Here is a 17,934-nt window from a genome sequence, read left to right as displayed (position 1 = left end):
ACTTTCCTTTGCTATCTGCTTTATACTTATGGAAAATTCAGAGTCCAGACATGCCCAGTCACTGTTTGGCATTCATCTAATAGACAAATGTTTCTGGCCATACAGCATCACAGCAATGTTTGTTATGTGGAAGAACTCCACCAAAGTATTTTCCCCAAAGAAGCAGCCTGACACAGGTAGTACAAAATGAACCAGCTTTCACTGTATGTAATATAACTTTGTTCTCATACAGACCTCAATTCAGGAAAGCACGTAAGCTCATGATCAACTGTAAGCATATGCTTAAACCCATTCCTATTCAGCAAAACACTTTAGCATGAGCCCCTGTCCCACTCAACTCAATAGACGTGCTTAAAGTTAAGCAAATACATAAATGCTTTTCTCAATCAGTGCCATTGATGCATCCATCTATCTCCAAGCTCTCTTACCAACACTGATTAATAATGCCTCACACCCATTTTACAGGTAGGTAAACTGAGGCACAGAGAGGTTAAAGCTACAAATGTCAAACTTGGAATCTTACAATTAGGAACTTGAATCCATATTTAGACCTCTCCATTGGGGTCTGATTTTCAAAGGTGCTGAGTGCACAGTTCCACTGGCTTCAAAGGGCTCTCTTGAGTCCCAGTTTACCTCCAAATTAACAATAGGCATAAGGAGACGTGAATAATTATAAGTATTATAATTGAAACCCATTAAGAAGCATCTCCTTAACTTATTGTTTATTTGGCTCAATAGATTTACAAGAGTGTAACTAAGAGTACAATTTGGCCTTATATTCCACACATTCCTTATTGTTTATCTTCCTTCCTTTCATTATTTCTGCCTCTTCACTCTCCAGTTTCTGTGCTTCCCCTTTTATTTCATAGTTATAGTCTATTAGCTTCTAAAGAACCTGATAGGTGCTGTACAAACACTTAAAAAGACAAAAAGAATCAATGGAATTACACTGGTGTAACTGAAGACAAAATGTGGTCCATTTAAAATGTTCACTGTTCAGAGAATTTATCTCTGCTTATCTACTTTCTGAGACTTCCTGGATCATGGAATAAAATTAGTGGGTGCTTAGCACCCACTGGCAACCACCTCCTCAGAGCCTCTTGCCTGCTGCAATCAACTGTTTTGCGGCATGCAGAAGGCTCTGGGAAGAAGGCGGAGGAGCGGGGCTGTGGCATGCTCAGCGGAGGGGGCAGAACTGGGTGGGAAGACATGGGGAAGAGGTGGGGTGGGGGTGGGGACTTGGAAGAAGTGGTAGGGATGGGGGCAGGGGCAGGGCCTGGGGCGGGGCGAAGGCGGGAAAAAGCGGGGCAGAGTGGGGGAAGGGGGCGGGTAGGGGCAGGACCCGGGGTGGAGCAGGGGTGTTGAGCACGCCCCTGGCCTGGAGGAAGCCAGTGCCTATGGGTAAGATAGTATCTTTTATTGGACCATATTCTGTTGGTGGAAAGTACTCAAAAGCTTGTTCCTTCCACCAACAGAAGTTGGCGCAATAAAAGATATTACGTCACCGACCTTGTCTCTCTCATATCCTGGGACCAACGTGGCTGCAAAAACACTGCAGATATCTTCTTTCTGTTTACTGCCCACCTGGCTGATATAATCAAAGTTATACACAGAGAGCCCATTAATGTGATTAGCTTGTAGTCCTTCCGCTGGCTAGATGGTCAGCAGTAGAGCAAAAATAGTATTGAGTCATACAAAAACAGCGACTTTAAAAAAAATGCCCTCTAAAAGCAGAGGATTTAAAACACTATATGGACAATAGAGATTATTCCTCACCAAATTATAGCAATATTAAGATACAGTAAAGATTATTTATTTTGGATTCTTTTCTGAACATGTTTCTCTGCTGATATGGGTGTTTGTTTCTTCTGTGTCAGCTCCTATGATTTGCTTTCTGTTTTCTTATAGATGTTGTGTGTTTTATTATGACATTTATGCCAACATTTTAAATAAAATCATTTAAAAGCTGGATAGACAGTACCACAATGTTTATCATAAGTACAGAATAAAAACATGTTTCTGACTTCCTAACTCAGTAAAATGATGCACTACAGCAAACTTAAAGATATGAGTTTGCTTCCATTAGAAACTCCTGGTTTCAACTGTTCATATTCTCAGCAAATAAAATGGTCTCTTTTTGATCTCAAACCAAATGCTGAGGTTTTTTGGAAGGTTTGAGGGAAATCTGTTGTTTTTCTAAGTTATTGTGGAGAGGGATAGTGAAACAGAGACCACTTTTTTTGCTGATTTCCTCAGTAGCAATTTTAAAAATGGATGAATAATAGAAACTCACCAACGTTGCTAGTCTTCAGTGAGGACAAGCTAGTGGAAGTTTGAAAGGAATAATTATGAATTTATAAAGTTTTACCATTTGCTTCCTGGCACACTAAAGAATTTGTACTGTTGTATTGCTCTTGTAACCCAAAGCCTAACTCAGATATAGAACTCCTCCTTCTCATACCCAGGGCCTGATTCTCCATTGCCTTGCACTTTGCGTACTCATTTTTGCCAGTGCAAAATGGGTGTAAAATGTTACCCTTCTGATTTGGTAGGATTTACACCCACATTGCTCTGAATTCGCATTAATGGAAATGACTACACAAAGATGAAAGGCGAACAGAGTCAGACCCATATCCTATACTACCTGCAAACACTATACTTATGCAATAGAAATTACTATTATTTTCCCTACAATTAAGTTATGCAATGCTGTGCAGCACTAGGGCATGAAAAGATCTTTGCTCGTAGTGGCCTAGTACTTAGGAGGAGGGACCTCAAGAAGAAACTCTTCCCTATAATGCGAGGACCCACACATCTGATTTCAGAAGATGCACTGAAAAACCTAGAACTAGACTTGCCACCATTCTCCTTCTGGCCCTCTGGAAGGTTCTTAAAGTCAATATTTATTATTATTATTATTAATTTTACTTAATACATGTTTCAGAGTAACAGCCGTGTTAGTCTGTATTCGCAAAAAGAAAAGGAGTACTTGTGGCACCTTAGAGACTAACCAATTTATTTGAGCATAAGCTTTCGTGAGCTACAGCTCATCCAATGAAGTGAGCTGTAGCTCACGAAAGCTTATGCTCAGATAAATTGGTTAGTCTCTAAGGTGCCACAAGTACTCCTTTTCTTTTTACTTAATAAATGTATTACTGTAGCTTCCAGTGGGGTTCTAGTCATGGACCAGGACACATTGAGCTAGGTGTTGTAAAAACACAGAACAAAAGATGTTCCCTGCCTGAAAGAACTTATAACTATAAGGAATCAACCTTCCTTCTGAATCTCTACCTTTGAATGAACGGTGACCAAAGCAGAGCACAGGTGTCAATGCTCACTTGTCATGGGGTAGCTGGCCCTCTGAGGGCTTTGAGGCTGAGGGGACTGCCTTGCAGAAAAAGCTTGGATTATGCCAGAAAGAAAAGGAAAGGTTCCTTCAGATAAAAGATCAGATGGGCAGCAAGGTATACCATCTAGCTGAAGACAAGGTCATTGCAGCTGACAGGGTCAAAGCAATAATCATGGGACAACGTAATGCTCTACAAGACCAAAAGGCTGTAAGTAGCTTTACAAGGGCTAGAGGAAATCTTATTTTCATTGGGAATTAGTCTCCATTGCTAGGAAGTAAGTGGTGAAAGTATCCATGTCTTGGCTAACATTCCCTTCAACCCTGTGTAAGTCATCTCCAGTGTCAGCAATACAGATATCATCAGCATATACATACTTCTACAAACCATTGGTTTGGTTCATCCAACAAATGATGAGCAACTGAGAATTCATCCTGCAAGTCAGGGAGAAAATTAGATGCCATCCTCTGGTTATGGAACCTGGATATCAAGCTCTGACATATGCATATGAGAGAGAGAGAGAACAGAAGGAAAGCATGCCCAAGAAGGAGCTGAAGTACAAAAGGAAGGGCTGAGGCCCCTCTCTCTGACCAGAGATTTGGAAACAACTATACAAGACCTTAATCAAAGGGCAGCTAAATGAAGTTCAGCCTAAACATAAAGATGAACCTCTCAAGGGAGGAGAATAAAAGTGATTTTCCAATGGATAACATGACTCACTATGTGATCTGGGCTCAAGAGGGTCAGAAATGGGCTTTCATAAGCTCTTTACAGAAGGCCATAGGAAAAAAAGATGTAATGGGTAATAATTAGAAATCCTAATGGGGAGTAAAGCTGGATGAAGGATGACTCTGTCTCCGAAAAGTGTGCCTGTGAACGTATTCTGGAAGGCTGCACCCAAGAAAACTAAGAAGCAGCCTTATACAAGTTTGCCAATGGTGAGAGCACAGTGCTGTTGATTACCTCTGATGTGGTCAGAGGACTAGACTTCAGAGATGTGCAATTTGTTTTGAATTATGATGTACTAAATACTATGGGAAAGTTCATTCACCACACAACTGACATAGGACTTTAAGGAACATGACTTCTAGTATCATTGTACTTCACTGATGAGAATAGAAAAATGGTAAAGGGCTTGCAGACTTCCTTAAGTCAGCCAAGCAAGAAGTGCTCCCCTGACTGGAAGAAATGATTATGAGAGGTAAATAGGCTTGCAGTTCTAGAGAAGGTGATGAATAGGGCCACTCAGGTTGAATCCATATAGTCACGGGCAGACACGGAATCTTGGCCTGGGAAGGGCAAGGTCATGGAAAAATAGGTGTGGGGGAACATGTCACAGGGTAGCTGGCCCTCTTAGGAGGTCAGGCACCCAGACTAACTGTGACAGGCTCCACTTAGGAGAATGAGCCAACATATACCCACTTGTAATTACTTAATTGCCTAGGTGGCGGGGAGGCAGTTAATTAGTTAAGGAACATGAGGAACAGAGGAAGCTCCTGAGGAGACAGACTCCTCAGGAGAGCTGGTTAGAAGCTACTCCCCAGAAGAAGGTACTTCTGGAGAGAAGAGGCTTGCAGAGAAAGGAGCAGTCCCAGAGAGAAAGTGCTCCTAGGGAAGTGATAGAAACAGGTCAGGAGAATGAACTGAGTGTGGGACATCCTGGGGAGCCACTAGGGATTTATTCAGCAAAGAACAATTAACTGTCGGGGGGAAAGTGCCAGCAGAACATTTTGCAGAAGCGGAGAGGGTTCCGGCAGAGTAGGTGACTGAAGGTTTCACTTATGTTTTGTGTTGCTCTTGTCTATTAAATAAATGAGACCTTCCAATAGGGTACTCTTAAGTACTGGAAAGGCCTGCTTGGACTTATTTATACTTTGGATGAGAGGAAATTGAGGCAGGGCTCACTTGTGGCATCATGCCTGACCGCAACAGGGTGCAGTGGGGTGACTTGCACGCTGTAACACCATGGTAAGTGCCTAGCTTGACACTGCACTCAGTTTGACATGAGACGTGAAAGGAATTTGGTCAGGCAGTGGCTCTCTGCATTCATGCTCTGGGGCATTATTTGACCTCTTTTTTTCTAATTCTTGAAGATGGCACACATGAGGTGGTCCACTTGTATGATTGTAGATTCTAAATGCTTCAGGAGACTATCTCTTAGTTATATGTTTGTACAGTGCCTACCACAATGGACCACTGGCCTCTAGGTGCTACAGCAATACAAATTATAAATAATAATAATACTTTAGGCTGTTTGGTTCATCCAGTGTCCCTGCTCTGCCCTGTTCTTTCCTACTTAATTTAACTATTCTTTCTATCTCTAATATTTATAGGATATTCATCAACACAGTATATCATTCCCATTCAGCTTTGGTTCCATTAAACAATGTTCATGTTCTTGAATCCTACAAGACACCCTTTACTAGGTATCAATATCAAGTGAGGTTTGCTGGTTTCAGCAGTGTTTACTGGAGGTTTTGCAGCTATTGCGTCAATATATAATTGCCCTTATATCCCATCCCCTTCCTTGCTAGACATGTGTTTGTAGCTGCCCCGTTCTGGGGGAGTTTGATTGCTTCTATTGAGCAAATGTTTTCCCTGCCATCTCTTCTGGTAAAGGACCTGTGTATTAAGGGCAAACATTTAACAGCCTAGCTAGATGTTGACAATGCTATAAATCTGCAACATGAGCAAATGCATATTGCAATGAGAAACTTAGCTTTTACAGTTCCTAGTTTGGGGGAATATTTTTATGTTGAAATTTGCAACCTTTAAATGGCATTTATACATAATATTTTTCCATTTAATAGCTTTATTGCTCATTTTCCTTTGCAGTCTCTTTATCTGTCTGGTCTTCTTTCCTCTCCCCCTGCTTATAGCCAATAAAGACCATTAGGCCCAAAATGGAAGCTTCAGGATAACTTCACTGGCTCCATAGGTGAGACGTCCCAGAAAAGCCTAGGAATAGTCGAACAAGCAAAATTGGAGCTAGAGAAGAAATTCTCCAGACTGTTATAGAAGGAGTCCTATTAAACGTCATTGAAACCTTACAAAAATATTAACAATAAAAATGTATCATAATTGGAAGCAGAAATAGTAAATCACTGTGGTCATATGTAAGTGCATTCTCAGAGCTATAAAAACCAGAGTGAAATTTATCACACAGTGCATATTGGATCTGTCATGGTGGTCCTCAAATGATCATGTTACTATCTTGGAGACATTTTGTTAGATATGAAGCAAAGATTATCGAGAGAGAGAGAGTGGCTCATTAATAAGTATAGGATGAAAGCCACATAAAGGAATTAGCATTTATATTATTTATTGCTCTGTTTTCATCCTCCCATCCCCCCCTCCCTTTTTGATTTTCTTCCCCTCTCTTGGATTTTTCTAACCTTGCATTGAAAGGATCCTTGCACATTAAACTTAGATCTGCTTCAAAGTGGATTAAAAACAATTCTGCTAACATTATATTCAGTGAATGACAAATGCTACAGCTTCACACAATACTATTTGTGCTAAAAGCTATTATGTAAATACATTGGCTTATATAAGCTTAAATAATATGACACAGGAATGCAAAGATAGGACATACATACAGATCTATTGAAATGATGCTCTGTGAACACAGTCCTTAATAGAAAATTGCATATCCACACTCAAAGGCAGAAAAGATATCATATGTCTATTTTAGTGGTTATGTCCTGAAATGATGCACTTATTCCTTTTATAATATTTTCAAATAAATGCATATGGGACCAGTCAGATGTCAACAGTGGCACTGAAAAGAGTATGAATTAGTCACACTGGCACACAGGGCTCTGGAACAATGAACAGTGCTCTGGAAGACCCTTGAATGCAAGCCTATTTGCCTCTTAATCCAAATGAATAATTAATGATAATTATCATGCTGCAGTTATTATCTGTGATAATAATATATCCGTAAGGTGAATAAATTCAATCTGCTACTATGCAGAAATGGCAACTCATAATATTCTTAAGAAATACAGATATAATTATCGGTATTAACGGTCAAGAAAAAAAGATTTTTATATAAAGAATTACAGCAAAAGGTCTAATGTAAAGTGGAAATGAATTCTATTGCATGATGTTTATTCTTTAGCTGTGATTCCTGTGACACCAGTTTGCAATCCTTTTACTGCTTATATTCCTAGAATCCATTTAGTGAAATCTGAAACATGCATGTGTTCATTACAATCTGGCCATATCATCTCCATCAGTCCACCACTAAAAGATGAGGAGTACTTGTGGCACCTTAGAGACTAACCAATTTATTTGAGCATAAGCTTTCGTGAGCTAAAGCTCACTTCAAAAGCTTATGCTCAAATAAATTGGTCAGTCTCTAAGGTGCCACAAGTACTCCTTTTCTTTTTCCGAATACAGACTAACACGGCTGTTACTCTGGAACCTGTCACTAAAAGATAGTTACATTGGGCTTAAGACCCTGCAAATGGTTATGTGAAAGCTTGTGAGTGGGGGACTGGAGTGGGTCATTCACTACACCAACAGTTTCCTCTGTTATGTAACTTCCAACTATTAAAACAAAAATAAGTAAAACCAAATATAACATCAAAGAGGTCTTGTATGTTTTTGAGCTTCTTGTGCATACACAGTCATGATGCTTGTTTTTGAAAGCACAATAGGTGTGCTGTCAAGTAAGCAGAATTGTAGGCAATCAAAATTAATCAGAGCTCCCCCATCAGCCTTGTTATAACAATGGGAAATGGTGGGGGATGAAGGCAGGGGGAAGCAGCGGAACAACTGCCCTCCTACTATTTGAAAAACTGTATCTGTCTTTTTATTGTGACCAGTGGGTTTCTCAATGATACTATTATCTACTTTGCAAGTTATTTACATATAATTATGTTAGCGATGCATCGAAGACAAAAGCTTGAACACTTGAAGTTAACACTGACCCTTTAACTCACAACCGCTGAGGTTTGGCATTTTCCTCCACTTTTTATAATACGAGTCAGGGGCTGGATTGCTCAGGGGATTGGTAATGAGATGTAGAGTTTTTCACCTCTGGGTCACTGCTTCAAATCTGGCCCAGGTTGGTAGTAACCAAAATTCATTATCATCTGCTGACTGTTCAGTGGCCTATGTGAAATGGGTTGACAGTCTCTCTGTCTAGTTTCTAGTGGACGAATGTCCACATAACAATCTACATTAATTAGCACAGCAATGAAGCTGGAATTTGCAGCCCACTGAGATTCCAAAGATGACATCCAAGGGTTGTTGTGGTAACTCCCTTGATATAATTCTGTAATCTTTTGGGACTCAGTTCTAGAGTAGGGACTGGAATGTGACAGGAATAATAAAATGTAAGAAAGTCAGGAGGAGGTTGAATTATTAATCACTTTAAGTTGCACGTAGGTTGTCAGCTCTGTGGGTGAGCTCTATAGAAGGAAGAGTAGAAATTATTGTTACCATAGCACCTAGAAAGTCATGGACCAGGACCCCATGGTGCTAGGTGCTGTACAAACACAGACCAAAAAGACAGCCCCTGCCTCAGAGAGCTAAGTATAAGGCAAGAGATGGAAATAGGAGACAGGCTTGTTGAAAGTCTCTGGGTAAGGATAAAAGGGGCAAAAAACAAGGGTGATGTCATAGTAGGGATCTACTACAGAGCACCTAACCAGGAAGAAGAGGTGGATGAGGCTTTTTTTAAACAGCTAACAAAATCATCCAAAGCACAGGACTCAGTGGTGATGGGGCACTTCAACTACCTAAATATCTGTTGGGAAAATAACACAGTAGGGCACAGACTATCCAACAAGTTCTTCGAATGTATTGGAGACCATTTTTTATTTCAGAAGGTGGAAACAGCTACTAGGGGAGAGGCTGTTCTAGATTTGATTTTGACAAATATGGAGGACAGGGTAGGCCCATTACTCAGTGAAGGGGGAAAAATAATAACAGAAAATGTGGAAATGGCAGAGGTGCTTAATGACTTCTTTGTTTTGGTTTTCACCAAGAAGGTTGGTGGTGATTGGACGTCTAACATAGTGAATGCCAGTGAAAATGAGGTAGGATCAGAAGAGGCTAAAATAGGGAAGGAACAAGTTAAAAATTACTTGGACAAATTAGATGTCTTCAAGTCAGAGGGCCTGATGAAATGCATCCTAGAATACTCAAAGAGCTGACTGAGGAGATATCTGAGCCATTAGCTATTATCTTTGAAAAGTCATGGAATATGGGAGAGATTCCGGAAGACTGGAAAAGGGCAAATATAGTGCCAATGTATAAAAAGGGAAATAAGGACAACCCAGGGAATTACAGATTAGTCAGCTTAACTTTTGTACCCGGAAAGATAATGGAGTAAATAATTAAGCAACCAATGTGCAAACATCTAGAAGATAATAAGGTGATAAGTAACAGTCAGCATGGATTTGTCAAAAACAAATCATGTCAGACCAACCTGATAGCTTTCTTTGACAGAGTAACAAGACTTGTGATTGGGGGGAAAGTGGTAGATGTGGTATATCTTGACTATAGTAAAGCTTTTGATACTGTCTCGCATTACCTTCTCATAAACAAACAAGGAAATGCAACCTAGATGGAGCTACTATGAGGTGGGTGTAAAACTGGTTGGAAAGCCATTCCCAGAGAGTAGTTATCAGTGGTTCACAGTCATGCTGGAAGGGCATAATGAGTGGGGTCCCGGAGGGACCAGTTCTGGGTCCAGGTCTGTTCAATATCTTCTTCAATGATTTAGATAATGGCATAGAGAGTACACTTATAAAGTTTGCGGATGATACCAAGCTGGGAGGAGTTGCAAGTACTTTGGAGGATAGGATTAAAATTCAAAATGATCTGGACAAACTGGAGAAATGGTCTGAAGTAAATAGGACGAAATTCAATAAGGACAAATGCAAAGTACTCCACTTAGGAAGAAACAATCAGTGCACACATACAAAATGGGAAATTACTGCTGAGGAAGGAGTAGTGCAGAAAGGGATCTAGTGTCCCTAGTGGACCACAAGATCAATATGAGTCAACAGTGTAACGTTGCTGCAAAAAAAGCGAACACCATTTTGGGATGTATTAGCAGGAGTGTTGTAAGCAAGACATGAGAAGTAATTCTCTGCTCTACTCCACTCTGATTAGGCCTCAACTGGAGCATTATGTTCAGTTCTGGGTGCCACATTTCAGAAAGGATGTGGACAAATTGGAGAGAGTCTAGAGAAGAGCAACAAAAATTATTAAAGGTCTAGAAAACATGACTTATGAGGCAATAGTATAAAATGGGCTTAAATTGCAGCAAAGGAGGTTTAGGTTGGACATTAGGAAAAACTTCTTAACTGTCAGGGTGGTTAAGCACTGGAATAAATTGCCAAGGGAGGTTGTGGAGTCTCCATAATTTGAGATTTTTAAGAGCAGCTTAGACAAACACCTGTCAGGAATGGTCTAAATAATACTTAGTCCTGTCATGAGTGCAGGGGACTGGACTAGATGACCTCTCGAGGTCCCTTCCAGTTCTATGATTCTAAGAGACAGCAAATTGATAAAGATGGATAGAGAAGTACAAGGAAACAATGAGACAATATTGGTTAGCACAATAGACAGTAGACTCAGCCCACCAGGGACTATAAAAGCATACTTATGGTGCCATAGCTATGCCAGCATAAGCCCATAAAGTAGACACAGTCTACAGTGACAGAAGAGGATTTTCCATTACTGTAGGAACACCACCTCTCCAAGTAATGGTAGCTATGTAAATGGAAGCATTCTTCCATCAACCTAGTTACGTCTACACTGGGGGTTAGGGTAGCATAGCTATGGCACTCAGGAGTGTGGATTCTTCACATCCCTGAGCGCCATAGCTATGTTGACCTATGTGTTAAGTGTAGACCAGGACATCACCTGGATATGAGGTCCAAGAGAGAGGTCTGAGATGAAGTGCAGGTTACAGACCTTAGTGATAGGCAGGTTGATGATGTAGTTCACAGTGATCGGAAAGGAAGTAGTGGGAAGGGCTTGAAGGGAAGACTAATAGCTCTGTTTTAATCATGTTGAGCTTGAGTTGATGGCTAGACATCCAAAAGGGGCTGTCAGAGAGAGAGGCTGAGATTTTAGTTTGGTCAGAAGGAATCATATCTGTAGTAGAGAGGAAAATCTCTGAGTCATTATCATAGAGGTGGCAGTTGAATTTGTTTTCAGATGAGATTATCCAGAGGTAAGGTGTAGAAGGAGAAGAGAAGGGGACCAAGGACAGAGCCCTGTGGAATCCTCACAGAAAGTTGGAGAGGGAATGAGGAGGATCTTGAGAAGGACATGCTGAAGGAACATTTAGAAAGGAAGGAGAAGACCCAGGAGAGGACAGAATCATAGACACCAAAGGAGGACAAGTTTTCAAGAAAAAGAGCATGGTCAACAGTGTCAAAGGTGGCTGACAGGTCAAGGAAGACGAGGATTATATATTGGTTCTGACTTTTAGCTAAGAAGAGGTCATTAGAGACTTTGACCAGAGCTGTTTGAGTGGAGTGCAAGTAGCAGAAGCTGGAATGGAGAGGATCTAGGATGGAACTAGAGGCGAGGAACTCCAGATAGTAATTGTCAACAGTACATTCAATGAGCTTAGAGATAAAAGGGAGATGGGGCAATAACTGAAGAGGAAAATGGGGTCATGGGTGAGTTTTTAAGATGAGACCCTAAAGCATGCTTGTATTGTGAAGGTAAAGAGACAGAGGAGAGTGAGAGGTTAAAGATCAGGAGAAAGGGAGGAGATGAGAGTGGGAGTGAGACAGATCAGGAGATCAGGAGCTGGATGCAGTGGGGCCACTGGGGCAAATTGAGGGGCTAGAGGAGGAGACCATACAAGAAACTTCTGCATCTGTCACCAGGAAGAAGGAGAAGGAGGGAAAGGAAAGGAACAGTCATGTTATACTTCATCAAATTTCTCTTGAAAGAAATTGTTGAGATCTTATGTGGAGAAAAGTGGAGGCAGGAAGAGAAGAGGGTTTGAGGAGAGAGTCAAAGGTGGTGAAAAGTCACCTGGGATTGGAGGCTTGGTATTCAGTTGAGTTGGAGAAATAGACTTGTTTTACTAGGGAGAGGAAAGAACAAATCTGAAGTGGAGGAAGTCAGCATGGTCATGGGATTTCCACCACAGATGCTCTGCAGTGCAAGAGCAGGCCTGGAGGAAGCAGATTTTGGGAGTGAGTCAGGGCTGGGGATTGGCAAGAGGGACTTTGTGATGGGAGAGAAGGGCAAAAGAGTCAAGGGTGGAGTACAGTGAGGAATGGAGAGAATCAATAAATATATCAGTGGAATTAAGGGAAGAGAGGAAAGGACTGAGAGTGGATGGGAAGTCATCAACACTGATGGACTGGAAGTCACAGAAAGACTGAGTGATTTGGGGTGAAGGTGGGGATGAAGGGCAATGTTGAAAGAGACCAGGAGATGGCTGAACTAAGCAACAGAAAGATCAGGAGAGAGAGTGCAGTGCTTGATGAAGACCAATTCAAGTAAATGTCCCTTTTGATGACTGGGAGAGTTGAACATGGGCTGTAGGCCACATGAATGGGTGAGGATGTGGAAACATGCAGCTAAGAAGTCAGTTGGGTCATCAGAATGGAGGTTGAACTCATCAAGGATGAACGTGGGAGACTGTGAGGAGAGGAAGAGAAAGAGCCAGGAGTCCAAATTGGAGAGGAAGGCTGATGGAAAGGAGTTGTGTGAATGGTAGATGACAGCCACATGGAGGGGAAGAAGAGACAATAGACAGATTCAGTGCTATTCAGAAGAGGAGAAAGAGTGTGAAGGAGGAAGATGGAGGAGGAAGGCGGAAGGTGTGTGGAAGCCATAGATATAGGAGAGGAAAAGCTCAAGACCCCAATGCCAAGAGTTTTAAAAGAGCTGTCTGAGGAACTTCTTGGACCATTAATATTGATTTTCAATAAATCTTGGAACACTGGGAACATTCCAGAAGACTGGAAGAAAACTAATATTGTGCCAATATGAAAAAAGGCTAAACAAAATGACGGGTAATTATAGGACTGAGAGACTGATATTGGTCCTAAAGAAAAACATGGAATGTGAGTTGGATAACGGCTAGAAGGACCTGGTTAAGTGCGATCTACACAGCTCTGTGTGAAGCCTTGTCTACAAACAGATTTGCATCAGTTTAATTAAAATGATTAAACTGGTGTAAACCTCAGGGTAGACACTCTTATTTTACTCAGAGAAGCTTATTTCATTTTAGTTTAGACTGGTTCCTAATGAATTTAAACTAAACTGAAATAAGCCTGGTTTAAACTAGTGCAACTCCATGCACAGACAAGTCCTAAGTCTGGAAGCTTAGGGGAAAAGAGTTTAAGCTGTCCTACATTTACTTAAGGCCAAATTTTGTCCTCAGTTATGCACCAAGAATCCCTATTGACTTCCATAAGGGTTGCACACATGCAGCTAGGGACAGAATCTGAGCTCTTGGTTAGAGTAAAGGATGCATTTTGGTTTATCTGGCACAGGTTGTTCCTGTTCTTTTGATGCCACTGTTACTGTGTGTAAATAAATTCATCCTTTGTTATGCTGTTGGACTGTTGCTTTTTGGTGAAGGGTACAGAAGGAGATAAGTGGCCTAAATTAGTCTGCTCTTGAGAGACACTACATAAAACCTAAGAAGTAAGAGGGAGTTCCTCTCTGCATTGAAAAGCTATAAACAAATTGAGTGAAAATGGTGGTGTTATACTCATCAAAGAAGCCCTCTCAAGCATTTCTGTGTGCACATGGATTCAGTACTTGTAGGAGATATATGTGATAGGCACTTTCTTTAGCCACAGAAGCATAAAGGACACAATGTGAATATACAGAGAGAGCTTCCCTTTCACCCTGCTAGTCTTTCCTTCAAGGCAGAATAGTGGCACATTAGCAGAGCAACAGAGGGAATTGTGCTTTGCTGCTGCCTATATGGTATGTGTTCTCTGAAGAAACAGATTTCAGTGTCCTGCACTTTCAGTCAAGCACCTTTCACAAATATTACATTCCCATAAGAAGTTATATAAACTAATTACATACTGTAAACCTTTTGGGGCAGGGATTGTGATTTACTATATGTTTGCTCAGCACCTAGCACAATGGAGCCATGATATGACCTCTAGGCATCACTGCAATATAAATGATAAATAATAATAGATCCTATTTTGTCCCTTGGGGAGCACCAGATGAGTGGGGGGAAGGGGCAGAAACACAGAAAACAGCAGTGGATGGAGGAAAAGCTGCATGACTCAGGATCTGTCTTGTCTCCTATCATAAACATGTTCCTGAAACTGCAGGCAGCTCCTGGAAATCCATCCTCTTTCCTTCCCCACATCAGTGGTGGACCCAAACACAGTAACATTTGATCAGCTCATGTGTATAAGACACTAAGGAAAAAAAAAGAGACAATAATACCAGGACAGAGAGAAACGCTCCTCAGGTGGCTTCTGTGTGGGGAATGTGGCCTGAGGTGACATGGAGGAAAGGATGTTTATTGGACAATCCATCATGAGCAGGGACACTAGCAAAAGAAAGGATAGGAACCACTGACAGAAGGTTCAGTTTATCTGTCATGAAATTTACCCATGCAAAGTCTTCAGCACCACTTCAGCCCCGTATTTGTCTTCTGAAGGAGAGGGAAGACATGGACTGAATGGGGAGTGCATAGGGGTGTCCTCATCCCCTGCACATGTGTCAAATCAAACTGATACAGGAGGAAGAGTTGTAGATGAGTTAGGGTCAAGGCAACTGGATCCATGATTACTCAGACCCAGTGACTCAAAATCTCCTGCTCATGGAATGCAGAGGGCCAGGCCTGTGGCAGCTATTCCACCCCATAAACAGGAGTAGCAGCCACAGAGGGACTTGGCTGCAGATCCCCAGCCTTGTCCTGGGTTGGGGAGCTGGTGGATTTTGACACCAACCTTCAAAACCCAAATGCCCCAACCTGGGACAAGCACAGATGAACAAACTTGATTGCTGTCAATCTTTTCAGGTGACATGGGTTCACCTACTGCTGCAAATATATTGCATTTTCATAATTTATTGCAGAAAAAAATGATCACGTTCCAACCAGCACTAGACAAGTTTTTATTAGAGCCAAGTGAATCATTTGTAAAAACAATTTATTTAACAAATTTTGTCTTCTCCTGTCTGCCCACTGTAGGAATTATAAAACAACTGTTTCTGTAGTATGTATTATGACATGTAAAACAAAAGCAAACCCTTAGTTACACTGATGAGATGTTGAGTGGAGACTTTGCTCTGCTGCCATACTTTGCTTTTTCTACTTCATGCTCTGACATTTCCTCTGCCTCAGTTCAGAAAAACACTTAAGCAGGCTTAACTTCAAGAGTATGGGTAATTCAGCAAAGCATAAAGCAAGTGGGCCTCAAGCCCATGTTTAAAGTTTAGTATTTGCATAAATACTTTCTGAATAGGGTTTACACACTTGAAGTTAAGCATATGCTTAAGTGCTTTGCTGAATCAGGGCCTATATGACAAGCAAGAAGAGTGCCTCTTTCCACCATTCAGAGCCAACAGAAATAAGAGCTAACTAGAGATGTTGGGATGAGGAAGCGAATTGTCTAGTGATCACTCTAATGAAGGTGGTGATTATTTAATGGAAACCATTAAAGGAAGAACAGAAGAATTTCTAACTGATTACAAATCATTTTTATGCTGGAAAAACACAAACAATCTAGTGGCTGTTAGCATGTTACATTCCTTACAATTTTGCTTTTTAAGTGAAGATAAAGATCAAATGCCATATTGATATAATGAATGGTTTCTCCAAAACCTATTTTTTAAAACAAAAATATTCCAGAGACAACTAAAATTTGGGGCCCAGATTCTGATGGGAGCCAGTGAGCACTACTACAATACAAATAAAACATAATACTAATTGATAACATTTTTGCTTAATACTTAGAATGTTTACAACATGTTTTTTCTTCTTTTAATGCGTCTGTCTATGGCTATCACTTATTTTAACATGCACTGTTTTCCTAGTGTATTTTGTCAGTGGGGCTCCAGGGACAGAATTTTGGCACTTTAAGAGGACACTGGCAGAGTTAGTAGGACGGCCAATTACTATTTTATTTTTAATGTCCTGGTAACTCTTTGCAACTCCTTTGTTACTTCTCAGTAATAGTTTCATAAAATGCTTCTGCAACACAGCAGTGGTACGTAACAGACTGTGGAGCACCTTCCCTTATGACTAACTAATCCACACTAACCCTTCCCAAGACAGGGATGCCCTGTTATCAGAACGTTTTTCTCAGCATGCCTTTCTATAGGTGGCTCTTTACATGTGGCATTACCAAAGAACTCCAGCCCTAAGTGCCCATTTTGAAACTGGCTCCCGCTTGCTGTATCTTCCTGGCTTCCAGCTGGTAAGTACTCTTAACTTCTCCTATGTGGTTTTTTTTTTAACCTTTTTTGGCAAAAGTTGTTAGCAAAACAATCCTGTAGTGACACACACAATGGAGGGGCAAACATTTTTCATAAGGACATTGTTTTCCATATAAAAATTCATAAAGAGATGTACACAATGAGTGTTCTTTCCTATTAAAAGATAAACCTTTGCAATGCCACTTTAAAAACTAATCTTTCTCTGATCCCTTTATCATTCCAAGAAGCAGCAATTCTTAAACAATCAAATATCTGGATTTATTTGGAGAAATATATTATAATACCTGTGTCTAGCCCCAAATAGTCATACAATATTGGGATAGTCAGAAATCTATTATCCTCTTTCTTTTCTAAGAATTTTTTTTTAAAAGTACCTTTTTTGGAGACATCAGTGCTGTGCAGTGGGATTTCTCCCTCTTTTGCTCCTGGAGAACTGGTCCTCTGTAGATGTGGGGCTGGGGAGATGGAATGATATGGCCTGTATACCCCTTCTCCTCCTCCTTTTCTGCATTCTCCTCTCCTTCACAAGAAATAATATGTTAGAAGTAATAGAAAAATGTTTACTCCTAATGTAAGGTCCCTTTAAACCTTTCTCTAATATTGATGTAAGCCAATTCTGTAGTTTAGTTTCCAGTTCCCATGATGTGAGCATATTACTGCTGGAAAAACAGGCTGTTATGTTTCTCTTACAGCTTGTATCTTTGTGACTTTAAAGTGCTTGTGAAAGGAGCTGGTGTGATAGCAATGAAGACTGAAATCCCATGTTTATCCACAGAATTGATAACGACGTGGGCAATGAAAGCTACCCCACCAAAGTGTCTCAAACACAAACTAAAGGGGCTGTCTCTAAAGGTGAGGGGGTTTTGTGTCCTGTCAGTCCTTGGTCTGTGTGGTGCTGCTTTTTTGGGATGTGGAGACCTGTTTGCTGAAAACTAGACCGGGACCATTTTGTATCTTCACTAATACCATGGCAGTGGTTTATTAATTTACATTTTTGCATATTATATTCTCATTTTTTACATATTGCATTGTTTTTACTCTGAACAATGATCAATAACTATAACTGCAATTTGACAACGCTTTAAAAACAGCTATTTTAGATCTTAGACCAGTAGTGCAGACAAATGGCTTCAGAAATTTGTAATCAGATACTGAACCATTAGCTGCTAGTCAC

At 40.7% G+C, this 17,934-nt stretch overlaps 2 long non-coding RNA genes across 2 annotated transcripts in view; one reads left to right on the top strand and one right to left on the bottom strand.

Moving 5' to 3' along the window:
• LOC311528816 overlaps positions 1-17,934 on the top strand; it is a 144,292-nt gene that overhangs the window by 65,423 nt on the left and 60,935 nt on the right. Inside the window, exons 5-6 of the long non-coding RNA XR_014713709.1 lie at positions 16,646-16,741; positions 17,453-17,612. This is a non-coding gene — a long non-coding RNA (uncharacterized lncRNA). The remainder of the gene's footprint in view (positions 1-16,645; positions 16,742-17,452; positions 17,613-17,934) is intronic.
• The window catches only part of LOC311528822, an 88,589-nt gene that overhangs the window by 64,330 nt on the left and 6,325 nt on the right, over positions 1-17,934 (bottom strand). The window contains exon 2 of the long non-coding RNA XR_014713710.1: positions 17,135-17,280. This is a non-coding gene — a long non-coding RNA (uncharacterized lncRNA). The remainder of the gene's footprint in view (positions 1-17,134; positions 17,281-17,934) is intronic.

This window comes from Lepidochelys olivacea (assembly GCF_965140295.1).
Source record: "Lepidochelys olivacea isolate rLepOli2 genome assembly, chromosome: 1".
Lineage (NCBI taxonomy): Eukaryota > Metazoa > Chordata > Testudines > Cheloniidae > Lepidochelys > Lepidochelys olivacea.
Note: the sequence above shows the minus strand (reverse complement) of the source record. Positions and strands in the feature narration are given on the sequence as shown.